Genomic DNA, 23,080 nt, shown 5'->3' on the forward strand with positions numbered 1-23,080 from the left:
CAATCCCAAACAAAGGCAATGCCAAAGAATGCTCAAACTACTGCACAGTTGCACTCATCTCACACGTTAGCAAAGTAATGCTCAAAATTCTCCAAGCCAGGCTTCAGCAGTATGTGAACTGTGAACTTCCAGATGTTCAAGCTGGATTTAGAAAAGGCAGAGATCAAATTGCCAACATCCATTGGATCATCAAAAAAGCAAGAGAGTTCCAAAAAACATCTACTTCTGCTTTATTGACTATGCCAAAACCTTTGACTGTGTGGATCACAACAAACTGTGGAAAATTCTGAAAGAGATGGAAAAACCAGACCACCTGACCTGCCTCCTGAGAAATCTGTACGCAGGTCAAGAAGCAGCAGTTAGAACTGGACATAGAACAAGAGACTGGTTCCAAATCAGGAAAGGAGTACGTCAAGGCTATATACTGTCACCCTGCTTATTTAACTATATGCAGAGTACATCATGAGAAACACTGGACGGGATGAAGCACAAGCTGGAATCAAGATTGCTGGGAGAAATATAAATAGCCTTAGATATGCAGATGACACCACCCTTATGGTAGAAAGCAAAGAGAACTAAAGAGCCTCTTGATGAAAGTGAAAGAGGAGAGTGAAATAGTTGGCTTAAAACTCAACATTCAGAAAGCTAAAATCATGGCATCTGGTCCCATCACTTCATGGCAAATAGATGGGGAAACAGTGACAGACTTTATGTTTTTGGGCTCCAAAATCACCGCAGATGGTGACTGCAGCCATGAAATTAAAAGATGCTTACTCCTTGGAAGAAAGTTTATGACCAACCTAGACAGCCTATTAAAAAGCAGAAACATTACTTTACCAACAAAGGTCCATCTAGTCAAAGCATGGTTTTTCCAGTAGTCATGTTCGGATGTGAGAGTTGGACTATAAAGAAAACTGACTGCCAAAGAATTAATGCTTTTGAACTGTGGTGTTGGAGAAGACTCTTGAGAGTCTCTTGGACTGCAAGGAGATCCAACCAGTTCATCCTAAGGGAAATCAGTCCTGAATATTCATTGGAAGGGCTGATGTTGAAGCTGAAACTCCAGTACTTTGGCCACCTGATGGGAAGAACTGATTCATTTGAAAAGACTCTGATGCTGGGAATTATTGAAGGCAGGAAGAAAAGGGGATGACAGAGGATGAGATGGTTGGATGGCATCACCAACACAATGGACATGGGTTTGAGTAAGCTCTGAGAGTTGGTGATGGACAGGGAAGCCTGGTGTGCTGCAGTCCATGGGGTCACAAAGAGTTGGACAGGGCTGAGCAACTGAACTGAACTGAGTTTTATTCCAAGGTGTGAATGTGTCACTATTTAACCACTCACCAGTTGAAGAACATCTGGGTTGTTTCCAGTTTCATGTTATTACAAATAAACCTATAATAAACATCATATTCAGGTTTTTGTGTGTAAATGTAACCTTCATTTTGGAAGGATTAAATGCCCAGGAGTGCAGTTGCTGGGTTATACGGTAGTTGCCTATTTAGTTTTTCAAAGAAACTGCCAAACTGTTTTCCAGAGTGGTTGTATCTTTTATATCCCTGCCAGCAATGTATGAGTCATCTAGTCTTTCCACATTCCCACCAGCATTTGGTATCATAGGTATTTTTCACAGGTGTGTAGTATTCTCTCTTTGTAGTTTTCATTGGCATTCCCCTGTAGACTAATGTTGTTGGCATCTTTTCATATGCTTATTAGCCATCTGATTATCTTCTTTGGTGAAATGTATCCAAAGTGTTTAATACAAGCAGTGTATCTACCCACTCTTCCATTCATCCTTAAGGTCTTGTTTGCCAAAGTTCCTGTGTCACGAAAGGAAACAAACTTGGTCACCATGTTCAGCCCCACTGGCCTCTGTCAGCATCGTTAGCACGTCAAACTCTTCATATTCGACCAGCAAGCAAAACAAAATAGCTCTGCAACCAATCTGCTTGTTACCCCACATGGCTGGCTCTTTTCAACTTTGAGTCTTGGCTTTAAGACTACTTCTTCAGAAAGATCTCCCTTGATTCCTTAAGCTGATCCTCTGTTAGTCTCCCTTGTAGCTCTGGTTTTCCTCCCCTGATATGAACCCCAGTCTTCAGTTTTACTTATCACTTTGCCTGTCACTGCCTTTGCCTACATCATCTTATATAAAGTCCATCAGTCCAGAGACTTTGTGTCTTTCCTCACACGAAGCCTCAGGACCTGGGCTAAGTGCCAAGTGTGTAATAAATCTGTAGATTTGCTGAATGAATGAGTACATGTCAGTGTCACTTTATCCAGGTTTCAAGTTACCACAGACTTTTCCCCCTTCAATGTATTTTCTATCCTTTCCCCTTTTTATTTACCTATAATCAACACCATCACCAGCCTTAGGCTTAAGCTAAGACATACATCATATTTTACCATGTAAAACACTTAATAGTATGAAGGTCTATTTTAGATTGAGTTGGCATTTAGTCACTAAATGTATTTCATGAATATTTAACATAGAAAAAATGTATTTAGTGTATTAATGTATGTTATTTGGGCTTCCCAGGTGGTGTTAGTGGTAAAGAATCTGCCTGCCAATGCAGGAGACATAAGAGACACAGGTTCGTTCCCTGGGCTGAGAAGATAGCCTGGACAAGGGCATGGCAACCCACTTTAGTATTCTTGCCTGAAGAATCTCATGGACAGAGGAGTGGATTACAGTCCATGGGGTCGCAAGGAGTCAGACACAGCTGAAGTGACATGCACACACTTATGTTATCTGGTGCACAACCCAATTTCATAAAATCAAAATGTTTTTGTATGATTGAAGTATATAGGAATATACACTTTAGTTTCATAGACTTAATTGTGTCCCCCTGCAGATTTATATGTTGAGGTCCTAACTGTAGTACTATAGAATGTGACTGTATTTGGAGAGGTATTTCCCTGGTCGCTCAGCTGGTAGAAAATCTGCCTGCATTGTGGGAGACCTGGGTTCGATCTCTGGGTTGGGAAGATCCCCTGGAGAAGGGAATGGCTACCCACTCTGGTATTCTGGCCTGGAGAATTCCATGGACAGTATAGTCCATGGGGTTGCAAAGAGTCGGACACGACTGAGTGACTTTCACTTCACTTTAAGGTTAAATGAGGTCATTAGGGTGGGTGCTAAACCACATGACAGGTGTCTTTATAAGAAGAGGAAATTTAGACACAGATACACACAGAAGGAAAACCACATGAAGACATAGGGATAAGACAACGAATTACGTACCAAAGAGAGAGGCCTCAGAAGAAACCAACCCTGCCAGCACCTTGATCTTGGACTTCGAACCTCCAGGACTCTGAGAAAATTAACTTCTGTTATTTATGCCACTTAGCCTGTGGTATTTTGTTACGGTGGCCCTATCAAACTGATGCAAGTGGTAATAGCAGCAATATGTGATGGTAGAATTATGGGAATTTACTGTTTGATTCTCTGCCTTTTTTAATTTCTATAAAATTATCTAAAATTTTGTTACTAAAATTGTATTAATGCTACCCTACCCTGAGCTGATGGAGCTGGTCTGAGATGAAACAAATAAGAAAATAATAAATGAAGAAGGAATGAGATGGCTAATTAATCCCCCTCTTGTCACTGAGGAATATGAAAATAAAAAATCAAATTCATAGATGAAGTGGCGTAAGCCTTTAAAGTCTTGGTCAAAGGAAAATGTGCTACTGAATGGTTGGTCCTCTGACCAGAACATGATCACCATGTTAAAAGGGTAAAAAGGGCTGCATCCCTAACCTGGAAGGGGATCTTCAGTGTAGTCTATGGCACAGTGCTCCAGGGATGATGCGTGGAGCTTCAAACCCTTGATCTGAGGTCCCCAGAACAAACTAACCATATACTTTCCTTACAAGTTACTTGGAAATAAGTTCCAGACTCGGCTGCCCATGCCAAGAGGGCTGATGGATGTCGGCTCTGGAAGGCAACCAGGCAGTAGAGTGTGTGGGACTGACACATTTAACCTCTTACTTCATTAGCAGGGTCAGTTTGGTCATACATCTTCTATCACTTCCTTGAAGAAATACAACTGGCCAAGAGTAGCGAAGATGATCAGATAAAATCTGTTGGACTCAAGGACCTTCATCAACTGGGCCAACCCTCATTTCACAAGGGAGTAAACTAGGACCCCAAAATGCTCAGAGCGGGGTTCCCAGTGCTCACACTTGTGCATTGAGGATATTTATAGCAGTCTACCTCAGTCTGAAGTTAGAGATAAAGATTCCTTAGAGACGTACCAAGCCTCACATTTCTCATGCAGTTCTCATGAACAGCACTTTGGATTCCCTTGCTAGGCCTTGTCTAAGATCTCAGAGGGAAGCACATTTAAGGGATGTTCCAAAACGAATTGCTTATCTTACGACATTGGGCTAGAAGTTAAAATCCTATCAGTACTACATCTGGAAAATATAAAGAGACTGATTAACAGTTGGAGAAATCTCTTCTATCACTGACAAGTAACTCAATCTCACCAGTGAATATTGTTCAGTGATTACTTTTATTTCCTCTCCACAGTGTACACAGGTATAGGATTTGTTTGACAGTGCTCTGAAACTGACAAAGTAGGGAGCAGATTCATCTGAGATCCAGGTTCAAAGGAAGAAATATGTACTTAATTACAATTTATTTCTACCATATATACTGTCTTGGGCCTTATTTAAAGGAAGTACAAGGATAAATGAATAAGCGACATCAACATAAGGAAACAGATGAATCCAAAACGGGAAACATGTTGAGGAAATTACTCATTTTCCTAAAAAAATATGATGGGGAAAAGTTGGGGAAAGGACAACTATATGCAAAAGACAGTAATCAAATGTGACATGTAGACTTTATATCTGATGCCAAAGAATTATTAATAATTTGATTAGGTATCATCCTGTACTGTGGTTAAGTAAGAATACAAACTTTCTTTTTAAGAGCTGCAAACTCAAGTATGCAAACGAGAAATGACACAATGCCTGGTACTTACTTTGAACTACTCGGGCAAAGGAAAAGACAAAAGGGATAGTTAAGCTAAGATGGAAAATTTTGATAATTGTTCAATTAGGGTGGTGGGTAAGTGTAATTCATTATTCTCTCTAATTTTGTTAATGTTTAAAATGTTTTATAATAACCATTCCCCACCCCCCAAATTCATTTCTTGTGTTTCCACTGTAGGTGGGTTGCTTTTTTCCTGATAATGCTTTCATCTTGTGCTTCTGCTGTGCCATAGGGCCTGTGAGTTCTTTGCATCTAAATGGGCGGAGGAAAGAAGAGCAGTGAAATTCACAGGCTCATTTTCAAGGACATCCCATTAGCAAGAAAGGTGTCCTTTGGCTTCATCTAGATACAAAATAGTTCTTAAGGGCACAGCCACTTTCAGCTTCTACACTAAGAAAATGGGGCAAAGCTCTTTAGTGGATGGTTCACTGTCTCTGCCCCAGGCAGCTTCCTGGGCCCCAACCGCCCAGGGATTCTGATGTAGCAGGTACAATGGGCCTCAGCAAGTCCCACATGATACAGGGCTCTCTGAATATTTTCTAGTTACTCTCCCAAGCTGGTACATTTCACCTTGGGTCACATTGTGCTCCACGGAGCAGATGGAAGCTTCTTCGCCCTGTGGCTTCAGGCAAAGGTGGGCATTCCTGAAGGCTGTAGGAGGAGGGGATGGAAAGGAGGAGACTGAGGAGCGGAGACGTTGTCCCCCAGCTCACCCGCAGGCAGAATGACCACCCTGCGGTTTTGCTGGCTCTCTGTGGCCCTTTCTGTCTCTGGATTCCCTCTTCTCACTCCTTCCAGCCTAGGGACAGTATCAATGCCCCATCAGAATATTACTTTGTCCATGTGACTTATACATGTCCACACCCTAATGTTCTTGTGGTTTAGACATAAAGTTGTGTCCGACACATTGTGACCCCATGGACTGCAGTCTGCCAGGCTCCTCTGTCCGTGGGATTTCCCAGGCAAGATCACTTGAGTGGGGAAACTCTTCCCACTATTTCCTCCTACAGGGGGTCTTCCTGACTCCCGGATTAAACCCGCATCTCCTGCATTGGCAGGAGGCTTCTTTACCACTGAGCCATCAGGGAAGCCCAGCACCCTAATAAATTGTGCTTTGATTCAATTCGCCTCAGAGTTCATCTGTTTTTGCTAGGACCCTGGCTCACACACAGAGGATCCGTGGACAGCCTTGTGAAACGTGAGGTCAAGGCAGGACATGCCACATCTCCTGGGGAACCTGGATGACACATTGGAGCTACAAGATGTCTAGTGCAGCTGGAGCAAATGTGAGGAGTGCGAGGTGAGAATGATGACATCAGAGACATCCACACCATTGAAGGGCCTTTCTCGCATACCAGGTCTCTCTGACAGTAGCAGCAAGATTAGTCAAGGAGGCTTTGCAGTAGCCGAGGCGAGAAATGACAGTGTCAACTGAAAGACAGGAAACAGACCAGAGAAGGAGAAAGTCAAGGTCTTCCTCTTGGACTCTACCTGCAGTGTTACTAGAGCTGCACTGTGGACCAATGAATCCACAAGCAAGAAAAAAATCACCTCTGGAGAGAAAAACAGAGGTGGTAGGTAAAGGAGGATCCTAAGTTTTAGGGATAGTACAAGTTGAAAGGCACTACCAGGACCATAATGTCCCTTACACCACAAATCTAACCTCTACATTGATCACCAAAATGTTACTCTCCAATTTGGGAGGTTATTTTTCTCCCTCATCAGAAGAAGACTGCCTATCATAGGATTATTTGTCATAGCAAAGAAAATGGAATTTTTTTTTTATATAGTCAGCTTTGCTAGGCTACATTTGTTGTGGCAAGTGAGAAATATCTAAAACTGGAAAGACTAAAAGCTAATGAGAAATACTATTTGAAAAACAGCATTAATGACAGTGTTGCAGAGGTCTAATGTTATAGGGAGCTTTTCTAAAGTATTCCTAAAGACACCCCATATATATGCCAAACTGCAAAGAATTCAAGACGGAAAGCTTATTATTTATTTAGTTGGCTGTGCTGGATCTTAGCTGCAGCACATGGGATCTTTGATCTTTGTTTGGCATACAGGATCTTTAGTTAAGGCATGCAAACTCATAGCTGCAGCATGTGGGATCTAGTTCCCTAGACCAGGGATCGAAACCAAGGGCCCTGCATTGGAAGCTCACAGTCTTAGTCACTGGACTGCTAGGGAAGTCCCAAGACAGAAATATTTATTTCCTCACTTTCTCTCATTCACTGCTTAGAAACTGGCCTTAGTACCTCAAAGTAAAAAACTTGTATTTGGCTTCCCTGGTAGTCAAACAGTAAAGAATCTGCCTGCAATGCAGGAGACCCAAGTTCAATCCCTGGATTGGGAAGATCCCCTGGAGAAGAGAATGGCTACCCAGTCCAATATTCTTGCCTGGGAGATCTCATGGACAGAGGAGCCTGGTGGGCTGTAGTCCATGGGGTTACAAACAAAGAGTCAGACACGACTGAGCGACTAACACACACTTCATGACCATGTGTTGTTACACATTTGCATAATTATTTTCAATCAATTGTTTTGGGATTATTTTTTTTTTTTGCTCTTTCTTCATTCTGCCTAGAGTATCTTATGATCTTTTAAAACAGAGTTCAAGGAGCAGGTATGTAAATTTTAGATAACCTGTTACCATCAGGTTTGGCCCTAATGCTAGGGCATTAGAGAATAATTTGGCTTCCTTCATTAATGCAAGGTGGTCCTTTTGTGATTGGGGAAGCACAAGCCTGCTTGCCTACTTTGTGTTGTGAGTATCATGAGTTAAATAAGATTTTCTAAGTTTCTAGGGCTCCAAACACCAATGAAAGTCTTTTCTATTACTCCTTTCTGTGTTATTTCAGTACTAAACTAGGGAGAGGAGTGATGGTACCAGCATCACTCTTCACTGGACTAAAGCTTGGGATATTTTTTTCAAAACATGCTACATTTCTCATTTGAAGGTGTCTTTAAATTTTCAGTTTGGCCAGGGTATGTAGCCTAATGGACATGTGCTTTTAAAATTCAGGCCATGTTCCAAGTTGGAACTTAATTAGGATTAGAGAAGAAATTCAAGCCATGTATTGAATTCATCCGCTGAAAATGTCAGTACCTGCCCTACTTATAGCCCATGATGACTGGGCAGCTTTAGGTGATCATGCTTGGTATCACGTGGCCAGCTGAGTAGACAAAGATGGACACCCAGTGAAAAGGCCATCAATCCAATAGCTAGATATTGATACAGCTCATCTTTTATCCAGGCCATGTTATAGTCATGGTCTCTCTCGGGAATTTGAACTAGGAATTACTGCCAAGGGGAGGGGATAAACAGCAGTAGGAGCAGCTGAAAAGTTAGAGGTTATAGATAGAGTTTACTCTACCTATTTACCAGAGTTACCTATTTTATAAACCTGAGATAACCTTAGCAGTCAGAAGGGTCAAAGCAAGAGACCATTCTTTTGTAATATTTCAGTCCTTTACTGTGTATAAAGGTTTGTTTAATGTCTAATATGTGATCTATTCTGGAGAATGTTCCATGAATTCTTGAGAAGAATATGTTTTGTGATGTTTTAGGTGTAATGTTCTGTACTTGTTAGGTCTTGTGGGTTTAGATTACTGTTTTAGTCTTCTATACCCTTGCTGGCATTCTAAGTAATTGCTTTATCCATTATATAAAGTAAGATATTTGAAGTTTCCAGCTACTATTGTTGAATTTTCTATTTCTCCCTCTAATTCTGTCAGATTTTGTTTCATGTGTTTTATTTAGGATTCTGTTGTTAATATAATTATTTTATCTTCATGATGAATTGACCTGTTTATGATCTTAAAATGTCCTTCTTTTGCCGTAGCAATATTTTGTTGTCTTAAAGTCTATTTTGCAAGACATTTCTGCAGTCACACCTGCTGTCTTGTGGTTGATGTGTGAATATGTCTTTCTCTATCCTTTTACTTTCAGTCATTTTATACCTTTGAATCTAAAGTATATTTCCTGTAAACAACATAGAGCTGGATATTGTTGTTTTTCATCCAGTCTCTGCTGTTCATTACATTGTAAGTATTATTATTGATGTGGTTGGAATCATATCAGGTATTTTGGTTTTATTTTTCTATCTCACGATTATTTTATTCCTCTGATCCTCTTTTGAATTTAAGCAAATATTTTCTAGTGTATCATTAAACATTTTTAACCATTAAAAATGGAAAATATGGCCTTAAAAAAAAGCAAGAGGCTCTAACAGATGGCTTCTGAGAACTATTCAGCCATTCTCACCCCCCACAAAAATCACAAAGTGAAATTAGTTCGAGCCAGCCACATTATGTCACCTTGTCTTACCCAAAGTACCCGGTAATTCAAGGACTTCTTATATTAGATATTTACCATACCTTTGGAGAACAGATTTTAAAATATATGGATAAAACCACATTTAAACATTTAAATGAAGAATAAATGAGAAAATACCTAATTACTCATCATTGCTCCTGGTCAACTCAAGAGAATCACTGTTATCAAGGTATTCCCCTCATTCCAGGCAAAAACAATATTTGAGGTTACTTACGAAAAAACTGTTGTTTGGTCGTAAGTCATGTCTGGCTCTTTGTGACCCCATGGACTGCAGCACACCAAGCTTCCTTGTCCTTCACTATAAATGCTAATAAATTTATACACTCTTCTGTTTGAAACCTAGATGATGGACCACAATATAGTTTGGGTTCCCTGGGAAGCAAACTCTGAGATGGAGTCTAACATCCAAGATGTTTATTAAGAAGCACTCTTGCGATTCAAAAGTGTGGAAGGGAGGGGAGGAAGCAAGATTGAGAGGAGGGAGAGGTCTAACTGCGATACAGGCTTAGATGGTCCCACAGGGAACCTCCAGAGCTAAACTGTTCTTCAGAGATGTCTAAAGTGGGGGCCAGATGACCAGGTCTGTGTACTCCCTCACAGATCAGTCATGGGATGTGAGCCATGCAGAGAAGGGACATCCTTATGCTAGATGGGTCTCTGCACCTGAACTGCTGAAGGTCCTGACAGCTAAAGACTGTCTCATAAGGTGACCAGATTTCCCAGGACTATCCTGATTTCAGCACTGAAAAATCCCAGGCAAACCAGAATGGCTGGGCACCCTACTGTCTGCCAATAGTGCTTGGGCAGCTGAGAAAACAGATCTTTCGTTGAATAGCTGCGTGTCCATCACAACAGCTTTACTATTCCCTAGGATTTTAAGGACCTCATGCTGGAGACCATTATTTGCCAGAGTTGTTAAAAGCTCCAAGTGTTATAGGTAATCGCTGTGTTTCCATGATCATACCAACTGACTTGCTTAGAAGCAAGGAATAACCATAATATCTTCTCTACTACCTCCCACAGATTGATGATCACATAAATTCAGATCATTTTGGAAAGAACTCAGTGGATCAGGAGACAATACAATATCGAACGAAGTCTGACGCTCTATCAAGTTACTCTGCAGGTACGTTTCCCCATAACAAAGTCTCCTCTGCTGTATATTTCCTGTTCTCTGCTGGGCATGGCCTGTCCCTCTAAGATAGCCTGAAAAATGGAAAATACACCTGGAACCAGTTATTAATATTATATGTCAAAATTTAGAAGAAAACAGCCGGTCATAATGTCAATAGAGGACAAACTTTGTAGTTAAAATTTGCCATATCTCACTGAATTAGTGATATTTCAGTAACTAGTGATGTTCCTTACCACGCTTAAGTCCACAGTATTGATTTTCAGTTTATAATAATGACAGATGTGCAGGTTGATAAAAGAACACAAAACAAAAACTAAAGGAACCATTGATTGGTTGAAATCTTATGAGAACAACTTTGGCCACAGAGGTGGGAGTTCAGAACAGAGCTTGACTCCTCTTCCTACCAAAGCATCCTGGCCTAGACCACTTCCCAGTGGTTGGTCTCCATTCAGCTCCTCATACCTGAACCCAAGAAACCACTCTTTTATGCAATGTGTCTTCCTGGTGAACTGCAAGAGTCAGACCTGAGAAACTCAAGGAAGCAATACTCTTTTACTAGTAAATAGCTAAGTGACATCCAGGGGAGAACTTAAAATAATGCGCCTCCCAAGTAAACTAGCAAGTCAAGATGTTGAAAAACACTTCATTGATGGTTCCTTAAATTCAAGCTTAATTGGATACCAATAAATTAAACATTTCTATAGATATGAGAAGAAGACATTATGTGTGTGTGTGTAGGCTTTTGGGAAATGAATATTTATAGGAACTTGTATTATCAATCTTGGGAAGCATGTGCAAAAAGTAAAAACATTTTCTCTATTTGTCTTCTCTTTCTTAAGATGATAGGTATCCAAATAATTTTCTATTGAAAAAACTATGAATGCAACTCAAAATGCTAATAATATCTACAAGGATGAATCTGCAATTTTCATTAAGTTAATATGTTTTTGGTGTTGTTTTTTTGGTTATAGCCTTTCTTTTTCAAACCTATGACTCAAATAGCAGCATTAATTCTAGGACATAAACCCTTTTTAACAAATGCCACCCCTACTGTTCATTCTAGCTGTATGAATAATTCATCACAATCACTTCAGTGAAAAATGGGCCTGCTCATTACTTTCATTTTTAAGAGATGGAAAATGAATTGCAATTCAGTGAATTTGGAGAGCAATCATTGCTTTTAAAAGGAAAACTTAGTTCTGATATTACAATTATAAAGAGAAAAATACAGAATTGAAAATATTAATAATTTGCATTTGGGGTTAGATTATGAGAAACAGAATACTGAAAAACTGTTCTTTAAAAGAGCGGAGAAGAATCTTGTCTCATGCTGGAACTTTTACTCATTGAAGTCTTTTAAATTTTTATATATTGAAGTATGGTTGATTTACAGTGTCAGGTATACGGCAAAGTGATTCAGTTATAAACATTTTTTTAAGATTATTTTCTATTATAAGTAACTGCAAAATATTGAATATAGTCCCCTGTGTGATGCAATAGGTCCTTGTTGTCTATCTATTTTTGTATAGTAGTACGTATTTGTTAATCCTAAATTCCACGTCACCCCTTTCCCCTCCCCCTGCCCTTGCCCCTTTGGTGACCATGCATTTGTTTTCTGTATTTGTGAGTCTTCCCATTTTGCCAACAAGTTCATCTGTATCATCCTTTTTAGATTCCACATGTAAGAGATATCAAATGGTATTTGCCTTTCTCTGACTTACTGCCGTTAGTATAGTCATCTCTGGGTCCATGCATGTTGCTGCAAGTGGCATTATTTCATTCTTTTTGTGGATGAGTTGCATACATGTATACATGTACCACATCCTCTTTACCCATGCATCTGTTGATGGATATTTATCCATGTCTTGGCTATTGTAAATAGTCCTGCAATGAACTCTGAGGTGTGTGTACTTATTGAATTATGGTTTTCTCCAGATATATTCCCAGGAGTAGGACTGCTAGATCATATGGTAACTCTGTTATTAGTTTTCTAAGGAACTTCCTCACTGTTCTCCATATTCATTGAGTTTTAAAGCTGATAAAAATTGAACTTTCTAAAAAGTTAATTTTGTTGATTCATAAGTAATTATATATTGGGAAGGTTTTCTCTTTTTTTAATGTGGTAAATGACACATAACATAAAATTTATCATCTTAACCATTTTAAAGTATATGGTTCAGTGGTATTAAACACATTCACATTGTTATGCCACCATTACCACCATCCATCCTGTAACTCTTTTGATCTTGTAATACTGAAACTACATCTATGCTTTTAAATGGTAATTCCCCATATATCCTCCACCCAGGCCCTGGAAACCAGCATTATACTTTCTGTCTTGACTGTTCTAAGTACCTCATAAGAGTGGATGTAAGTGGAATCATACTATATTTGCTTTTTGTGTGTGACCTGCTTATTTTACTTAGCATTAAGTCCTCAAGGTTTATTCATGTTGTATATACTTGTTTTTTGAAGCTGAATAATATTCCATTCAATGTGTATACCACATTTTACTTATCCATTCATTTCTCACTGGACACTTGGGTTGCTTTCATGTCACAGTGAGTAATGCTGCTATGAACATGGGTATAAAAATATCTCCTTGAGACACTGCTTCTCAGTTCATTTGAGTGTATACCCAGAAGTGATATTGCTAAATCATATAATTCCATTTAAATTTTTTGTCATATTATTTACCATAGCAGCTATACCATTTTATATTCCCATCAATAGTGCACAAGTGTTGCAATTTCCACAAATCCTCACCAAGACTTGTTATTTTCTGTTTTTTTGATCGTAGTCATCTTGAAAGTGAAAGTCTCTCAGTCATGTCCAACTCTTTGTGACCCCATGGACTGTAGTCCATGGAATTCTCCAGGCCAGAATACTGGAGTGGGTAGCCTTTCCCTTCTCCAGGGGATCTTCCCAACCCAGGGATCGAACCCAGGTCTCCTGCATCGGAGGTGGATTCTTTAATAGCTGAGCCACAAGGGAAGTTCTAGTCATCTTAATGGGTGAATATATTATAATTCTCAGATGTGGGGGTTCATTTAAAAGAAAACAGAAAAGAAAAACAATGAAAAAGCCAGTGCCACATTTGTACAGTATCGATAAGAAAATGTAACTATAAAATGATTCAATTAATATTCCTCACATCAGTTTAATTATACAGTTGTCTAAGTAATGTGTAATATCAATGAAGAAGTATTTGTAGCAGATGGTTCTGCTTCTTAAAAAATAATGTCATAGAGCTTTTAAATTTGTATTTTTTAATTTAAAAAAGGTGATGTTATCTCATACATTTGATTTATGTTTTCTTAGTTATTAGTCATGTTGAACATCTTCTCACAAGCATATTGCCATTTGTATATCTTCTTTGGAAAAATGTCTAGTCAAGTCCTTTACCTATTTTAGATTGAGTGGTTTGTTCTTTTGTTGAGTTTTAGGAGTTATTTATATGAATCCTTTATCAGATATGTGATTTACAAATATTTTCCACCATCCTGTAGATTGCTTTTTTATCCTGTTGATAGTGTCCTCTGATCCACAAAGCTTTTCATTCTGATAAAGGCCAATTTGTCTAGTTTTTCTTTTGTTACCTGTATCTTTGGTGTCATACCCAAGAAATCATTATCAAGTTCAGTCATGAAACTTTTACTCTGTGGTTTCTTCTAAAAGTTGTATAGTGTTAGGTCTTAAATTGAGGTGTTTGCCAATACAGTATACTAATGCATATATATGGAATTTAGAAAGATGGTAACGATATCCCTGTGTGCAAGACAGCAAGAGAGACACAGATGTATTGAACAGTCTTTTGGACTCTGTGGGAGAGGGCGAGGGCAGGATGATATGGGAGAATGACATTGAAACATGTAAATTATCATATGTGAAACAAATCACCAGTCCAGGTTTGATGCATGATACAGGATGCTCGGGGCTCGTGCACTGGGATGACCCAGAGGGATGTGATGGGGAGGGAATTGGGAGGGGGGTTCAGGATGGGGAGCACATGTGTACCCATGGCAGATTCAAGTCAATGTATGGCAAAACCAATACAATGTTGTAAAGTAAAACAAATAAATAATTTAAAAAAATATTGAGGTATTTGATCCATCTGTCTTTGGTGTTGAGTAAAGGTCCAACTTTGTGGGTTTTTTTTTTTTTTTTTTTTTTTGTATGTGCTTTCTAGTATTCCCAGCAGTATTTGTTGAAAAGTCTTTTCTCCATTGAATACCCTTGTTGAAAATAATTTGGCCATATATGCCATTATTATTTCTGGGATTTCTATTCTGTTCCATGGGTCTATATGTCTTGTATACCAGTGCCATAGTGTTTTCATTACTGTAGCTGGGTGATAAGCTTTGAGACCAAGGAGTGTGAGTCCTCCAGTTTTATTCTTTTCAGGATTGCTTTGGCAATTTAGGGTCCCTCACAATTCTATAAGTATTTTTAGAATTGATTTTTCTGTCTCTGCTGACAGCATTGTTGGGATTTTGAGAGGGATTGCATTGAATCTGTAGTACTCATGTACTTTGGGCATGATCGAAATTTTGATAATATTAAGACTTCTAATCCATGAACATTCAAATGGGTATATCTTTCCTTTTCTCCTTTGCTTTTCACTCCCCTTCTTTTCACAGCTATTTGTAAGGCCTCCTCGGACAGCCATTTTGCTTTTTTGCATTTCTTTTTCTTGGGGATGGTCTTGATTCCTGTCTCCTGTGCAATGTCACAAACCTCCATCCATAGTTCATCAGGCACTCTATCAGATCTAGTCCCTTAAACCTATTTCTCACTTCTACTGTATAAGGGATTTGATTTAGGTCATACCTGAATGTTCTAGTGGTTTTCTCCACTTCCTTCAATTTCAATCTGACTTGGCAATAAGTAGTTCATGATCTGAGCCACAGCCAGTTCCCGGTCTTGTTTTTGCTGACGGTATAGAGCTTCTCCATCTTTGACTGCAAAGAATATAATCAATCTGATTTCGGTGTCGACCATCTGGTGATGTCCACATGTAGAGTCTTCTCTTGTGTTGTTGGAAGAGGGTGTTTGCTATGACCAGTGTGTTCTCTTGGCAGAAATTTATTAGCCTTTGCCCTGGATCATCAAAAACGCAAGAGAGTTCCAGAAAAACATCTATTTCTGCTTTATTGACTATGCCAAAGCCTTTGACTGTATGGATCTCAATAAACTGTGGAAAATTCTTAAAGAGATGGGAATACCAGACCCCCTGACCTACCTCTTGAGAAATCTGTATGCAGGTCAGGAAGCAACAGTTAAAACTGGACATGGAACAACAGATTGGTTCCAAATAGGAAAAGGAGTACGTCAAGGCTGTATATTGTCACCCTACTTATTTAACTTACATGCAGAGTACATCATGAGAAACACCGGGCTGGATGAAGCAGAAGGTGGAATCAAGTTTGCTGGGAGAAATATCAATAACCTCAGATATGCAGATGACACCACCCTTATGGCAGAAAGTGAAGAACAACTAAAGAGCCTCTTGATGAAAGTGAAAGAGGAGAGTGGAAAAGTTGGCTTAAAGCTCAACATTCAGAAAACTAAGATCATGGCATCCGGTCCCATCACTTCATGGCAAATAGATGGGGAAACAGTGAAAACAGTGGCTGACTTTATTTTTCTGGGCTCCAAAATCACTGCAGATGGTGATTGCAGCCATGAAATTAAAAGACGCTTACTCCTTGGAAGGAAAGTTATGACCAACCTAGACAGCATTTTAAAAAGCAGAGACGTTACTTTGCCAACAAAGGTCCATCTAGTCAAAGCTATGGTTTTTCCAGTAGTCATGTATGGATGTGAGAGTTGGACTGTGAAGAAAGCTGAGCACTGAAGAATTGATGCTTTTGAACTGTGGTTTTGGAGAAGACTCTTGAGAGTCCCTTGGACTGCAAGGAGATCCAACCAGTCTATCCTAAAGGAGCTCAGTCCTGAATGTTCATTGGAAGGTATGATGTTGAAGCTGAAACTCCAATATTTTGGCCACCTGATGGGAAGAGCTGACTCATTTGAAAAGGCCCTGATGCTGGGAAAGATTGAGGGCAGGAGGAGAAGGGGACGACAGAGGATGAGATGGTTGGATGGCATCACTGACTCGATGGACATGGGTTTGGGTGGACTACAGGAGTTGGTGATGGACAGGGAGGCCTGGCATGCATGGGGTCACAAAGAGACAGGACTGAGAAACTGAACTGAACTGAATCCATGAACATGGGATGTTTTCACTTATTTATGGTTTTTTTTTTTTTTGAGCAAGTTTCATAGTTTTCATTGTACAAGTCTTTCTCCTCCTTGATTATGTTAATTCCTAGGCATTTTGTTCTTTTTGATGTTATTATAAATGTAATTATTCTTGTAATTTCCTTTTCAGATTTTTCACTGTTCAAGTATAGAAATACAATCGATTTTTGTGTGTTGATTTCATATCCTGCTATTTTGATGAATTTGTCTACTAGTTTTTAGAACTTTTTTGTGAAATCTTTAGGATTTTTTTTATACAAAAGATCGTATTGTTAGGTAGTTAGAATAGGGAAAAGGAGTCCAAAATGGCGGACTCCAAAAGACAAGGAAGGGAAAAGCCTGCGAAAATAGAACCGAGGAAGGTCCAAGGACCGGAGTGAGGACTTCAGATAGAACAGCGCTCCTGCCTAAGCCCATTTTGCATAGTACAGGCCCAGGGGGAAGAAAAAAATATATAAAAAGAGGATCCAAAGGGCTCTCTCGCTCGCTCTCTCTCCCGTGCCCTGGGGCGCTCTTCTCTTCCTGTCTTTGGATCGACGTGCCCTCCTGCCTGGAAGATGGATTGGCCTGCTATCTTCTAAATAAACTAGAGCTGTCATGCTGAGCTGTAACACTGATTTGTCTAAGAGCTATAACACGGTCCGTTCGACACCTGAGAGCTGTAACATGGTCTGTCCAAGACCTGAAAGCTGTGACATGCCAAGGAGGCTTTAATGTCCGTCACTCCAAACCTTTGGTGTGACGAGACAAAAGCCAAGGAGCATGAAAATACTCGCCTGACAATATCATCTGAAAGCAGGTAATTTAAACTTATCCTTTCTAATTTGGATATATTTTACTTCTTTTTCTTGCCTAATTTCTTTCACTAGAACTTCCAGTACTATGTTGAAGAGAAGTGGCAAAACCAGGCATCTTTGTCTCATTCCTAATCTTAAAGAGAAAGCTTTCACTCTTTCCCTGTTGAGTATGTGTTTTCTGTGGGTTTTTCACATATAGCTTTTATAATATGGAGGTGGTTTCCTTCTATTCCTATTTCATTGACTGCTTTTATTATGAAAGTGTGCTTCATTTTGTCACATGCTTTTTCTGTATCATTGAGATGATCATGTGTTTCTCCCCCTTCATTGTATTAATGTGGCCTATTATATTGCTCAATTTTCATATGTTAATCTGTTTCTGCATTTGAGGAATAAATCCCACTCAGTCATGGTGTATGATTCTTTCTATATGCTGCTGAATTTTGTTTGTTAGTATTTTGTTGAGTATTTTTGAATCAATATTCAAAAGACATTTTGTGTACTTTTCTTGGGGTGTCTTTATCTGGTTTTGGTATCAGGGTTATGATAACCTCATAGGATGATTTAGGATGTGTTCCCTTCTCTTCAATTTTTTGGAAAAGTTTGAGAAGGATTAGTGTTAGTTGTTTAAATGTGTGGCATTTAAATTTATTCACCAGTGAGGTCATCCAGTCCAGGGATTTCTTTGTCAGGAGATTTTTGATTACTGATTCAATCTCCTTACTATTTATAGTTCTATTCAGATTTTCTAATATTTTTATGTTTTGTATTTCTATTAATTTGTCCATTTTACCTAGATCATCCTCTCTCTCTCTCTTTTTTTTTTTTTTTTTGGTATTGAATTGTTTGTAGTATTCTTACAGTCCTTTTTATTTCTGTAAAATTGATAGTATGTGTGAGTGTGTTAGTCGTTCAGTCGTGTCTGACTCTGTGACACCATGGACTGTATAGACCACCAGGCTCCTTTGTCCATGGAATTCTCCAGATAAGAATACTGGAGTGAGCAGCTTTTCCCTTCTCCAGGGAACCTTCCCAAATCAAGAATCGAATCCAGGTCTCCTGCATTGCAGGCAGATTCTCTACCATCTGAGCCACCAGGGGAGCCCTCAGATTGATAGCAGTGCCCCATTTTCATTTCTTACTTCAGTATTTTCATCTTATCTCTTTTTCTTAGTCCATTGAGCTAAAGATTTGCCAATTTTTAAAATCTTTTCAAAGAATTGCCTTTTGGTTTTATTAATTTCCTGTTATTTTTCTCTTCTCTGTATTGTTTATCTCTGCTCTACCTTTCTATTTGCCTCCCTTTGATAGCTTCGAGTTTAGTTTGATCCATAGTTTAAAGTTAGTTTGTTGACTTGAGACCTTTTAAATTTTGTAATATTTTTCTAATGACTAACCTACTGGGGTATTGGGAGAATTTAATTAAAAACATACATGGATGCAAAATATTTATAGCTATAAATTTGCTCCTCAACACCACTTTTGCTGTGTCCTGTAAGTTTTCAGATGTTGTGTTTTCATTTGTTCCTAAGTATTTTCTAATTTCCCTTGTGATTTCTTTTTTGATGCATTGATTGTTTAAACTGTGTTGTTTAATTTGTGTAATTTCATGAATTCTCCAGCTTTCTGTATGCTACTGATATCTAATTTCATCCCATTGTGATCAGAGAAGATATTTTGTATGATATCTATCTTTTTTAACCTATTGAGAGTTAATTTATGGCCTAACTTATGGTCTATCTTGGAAAATGTCCCTGTGCACTTAAGAAGAATGTATATAATGGAATGTTCTGTATAAATCTGTGAGATCTAGTTGATTTATTGCATTAAGTTCTCTTTTCCTTTCTTACTTCTGTCTTTCATTATTATAACATGGGTATTGAAGCTCTCCAACTATTATTGTAGAACTGTTTGTTTCTTTTTTCAAATCTGTCAATTTTTGCTTCATATATTTTTATTGCTCTTTCATTAGGTAAGGGTGCATTTATTATTGTATCTTCTTGCTATATTGAAACTTCTATTAATATATAATGTCCTTCTTTGTCTCTAGTAAATGCTTTTTTTTTTCATTTATTTTTATTTGTTGGAGGCTAATTACTTTACAGTATTGTAGTGGTTTTTGCCACACATTGACATGAATCAGCCATGGATTTACATGTGTTCCCCATCCCGATCCCCTCTCCCGCCTCCCTCCCCATTCCATCCCTCTGGGTCATCCCAGTGCACCAGCCCTGAGCACTTGTCTCATGCATCCAACCTGGGCTGGTGATCTGTTTCGCAATTTATAGTTTACTTGTTTCAATGCTGTTCTCTCAGATCATCCCACCCTCGCCTTCTCCCACAGAGTCCAAAAGTCTGTTCTGTACATCTGTGTCTCTTTTTCTGTTTTGCATATAGGGTTATCGTTACCATCTTTCTAAATTCCATATATATGTGTTAGTATACTGTAATGGTCTTTATCTTTCTTGCTTACTTCACTCTGTATAATGGGCTCCAGTTTCATCCACCTCATTAGAACTGATTCAAATGTATTCTTTTTAATGGCTGAGTAATATTCCATTGTGTATATGTACCATAGCTTCCTTATCCATTTGTCTGCTGATGGGCATCTAGGTTGCTTCCATGTCCTGGCTATTATAAACAGTGCTGCGATGAACATTGGGGTGCACGTGTCTCTTTCAGATCTGGTTTCCTTGGTGTGTATGCCCAGGAGTGGGATTGCTGGGTCATATGGCAGTTCTATTTCCATTTTTTTAAGGAATCTCCGCACTGTTCTCCATTGTGGCTGTACTAGTTTGCATTCCCACCAACAGTGTAAGATGGTTCCCTTTTCTCCACACCCTCTCCAGCATTTATTGCTTGTAGACTTTTGGATAGCAGCCATCCTGACTGGTGTGTAATGGCATCTCATTGTGGTTTTGATTTGCATTTCTCTGATAATGAGTGATGTTGAGCACCTTTTCATGTGTTTGTTAGCCATCTGTATGTCTTCTTTGGAGAAATGTCTGTTTAGTTCTTTGGCCCATTTTTTGATTGGGTCATTTATTTTTCTGAAATTGAGCTGCAGGAGCTGCTTGTATATTTTTGAGATTAATCCTTTGTCTGTTGCCTCGTTTGCTATTATTTTCTCCCATTCTGAAGGCTGTCTTTTCACCTTGCTTATAGTTTCCTTTGTTGTGCAAAAGCTTTTAAGTTTCATTAGGTCCCATTTGTTTATTTTTGCTTTTATTTCCAATATTCTGGGAGGTGGGTCATAGAGGATCCTGCTGTGATTTATGTCGGAGAGTGTTTTGCCTATGTTCTCCTCTAGGAGTTTTATAGTTTCTGGTCTTATATTTAGAGCTTTAATCCATTTTGAGTTTATTTTTGTGTATGGTGTTAGAATGTGTTCTAGTTTCATTCTTTTACAAGTGGTTGACCAATTTTCCCCAGACCACTTGTTAAAGAGGTTGTCTTTTTTCCATTGTATATCCTTGCCTCCTTTGTCGAAGATAAGGTGTCCACAGGTTCGTGGATTTCTCTCTGGGATTTCTATTCTGTTTCATTGATCTATATTTCTGTCTTTAGTAAATACTTTTGATTTAAGTCTGTTTTGTCTGATCTTAATATAGCCATTCTAGCTCTCTTTTGATTACTATTTACATGGAATATCTTTTTCCATCATTTGCGATCTGTTTTGTGTCCTTGGGTCTCAATTATTTCTCTTGTAGATAGCATATAATTGAGTCATGCATTTTTATCCATTCTACCTGTCTCTGTCTTTTGACTGGAGAGTTTACATTTACAAATGTAAATCCATTTACATTTAAAGTAGTTACTTAAAAGATGAGAGACTGTCTGAACCTCTGTGGTCAGAAGCGGCACTCAGCAATCAGAGCACAGATCTTCAATATTTGGAGGATAAGGTACTCATTGCTTATCTTGGCTCCTGCAAGCTGTGTGAAAGGAACACATATATAGCTGCCTGCCATGTAGAGGGAGGGTGGGGGTGGGGGTGGGTGGCAGATGCTCCTGTGCCAAGAGCTGAAAGTGACCAAAATTAATCACAATTTACCTTTTAAGTCTTATCCTGGAAGTCTAAGCCTTCTACAGACCCCAGAGTTATAAAATATTTATATCAGAAAGATTCTGCCTATGCAATTGTTGGGAGACAGATTCCTGGGGTCCCCTGCTCTTCTCTCTGCTCAGAATCCTTTCTCCTGGGTGAACTGATATTTTAAAAATTAAAATAAAATAAAATATTTTTCCTTTTCATTCAGACACAAATATCCTTCACTTGGCACTAAGGGAAAACAAACATAAAATTCGTTTGCCATGTAAAAGACCAAGCAAGTTGAGAAGCCTTATACATACATACTAAATAAGCATGGTTCACTGTAATCATATCAAATCACAGTTCATTTCTTATTACTGATGAGGTTGGTGTTCAATTACCAAGCACAGAGAAAGCCAGTGGAAACTCTGAATTGAAGCAGCATGGATATCCGAACAACTCATGGAGCTGGAATAAGTTACTGAGTTTTACATTCTAAGAAAAGATGATGGAGAAAATAAAAGTGGAAACAGTCCAACCGTGCAATAGTCTGTGCTCTGCCATTAAAATTTGTTGCTTAATGAGTATTTGATGATGGAATCTAGACATCTTATGGAAACAAATGTTTTGGAAGTACAAGTTGTTTATATCCCCTTAATCAGCAAATAAGAGTGTCTACTGTGTAGTAGACACTGGACATACACAGAAAATAGGACAATAGGACAATCTCTGACCTCAGGGAACTAATAGGAAAAGTAAATAAATGAAAAAAAACCTAAAGAAGGGAACTCTATAAATGAAAATGGAGTTAATAGCGGAGAGCTTGTCAGGAAAATCTCACTTTCTAAAAACAATAATACTTGATCAGAGTATAATTACGTGAAATACTCTGAAATTAAGGCACTGGATGAAGGGTAGCATTTCAGGCTGAAGAAATGTGTATTTGGGAAAGTAGCAAGCCTTTTGGTATGGCAAGAGCAAATGGTGCAAATGGAAGTGTGACCAGAAGCAAAGCTGAAGAGGCCACTGAGCCCAGACCCCAAAAGGCCTTTTAGAGCACGCGATGGAGTCTGGACGATTCCATAGACGTGGGTGAGCTAGGCTGTGGTTTATGTGCAAGCAAGGCAGGTTAGCTGTTATTCACCCTTTCTGTTCTATCCAAGAATATGTCTGAAACAGGGCAGGATGTGATCCTGTTCAAAGTTCTTGTTGAAGTTATTAATCAAGTAAGAGGAAATGGCTGAAGATTTAAAGTATTTATCTTAATAATAACTAACTTGTAACACCACATTGTTGCTCATGACTTAAGTAATGAGTGTGCATTTGAGGTGAGACTGTTGTGGCTGGTGAAAAGGCATTAAAAAGATGACACAAGACAATGAAGTGATGGAATTTGAGTAGTTGTATATTACCCACCCCATCCTCAGGTTCATAAACCATGTTTCCCGGATGAACCTGAGTAAAGTGGAGAAGGTAAAACTGCTCATGGGTCTTTTCCCCCATATCC

Source organism: Odocoileus virginianus, chromosome 29 (assembly GCF_023699985.2).
Source record: "Odocoileus virginianus isolate 20LAN1187 ecotype Illinois chromosome 29, Ovbor_1.2, whole genome shotgun sequence".
NCBI lineage: Eukaryota > Metazoa > Chordata > Mammalia > Artiodactyla > Cervidae > Odocoileus > Odocoileus virginianus.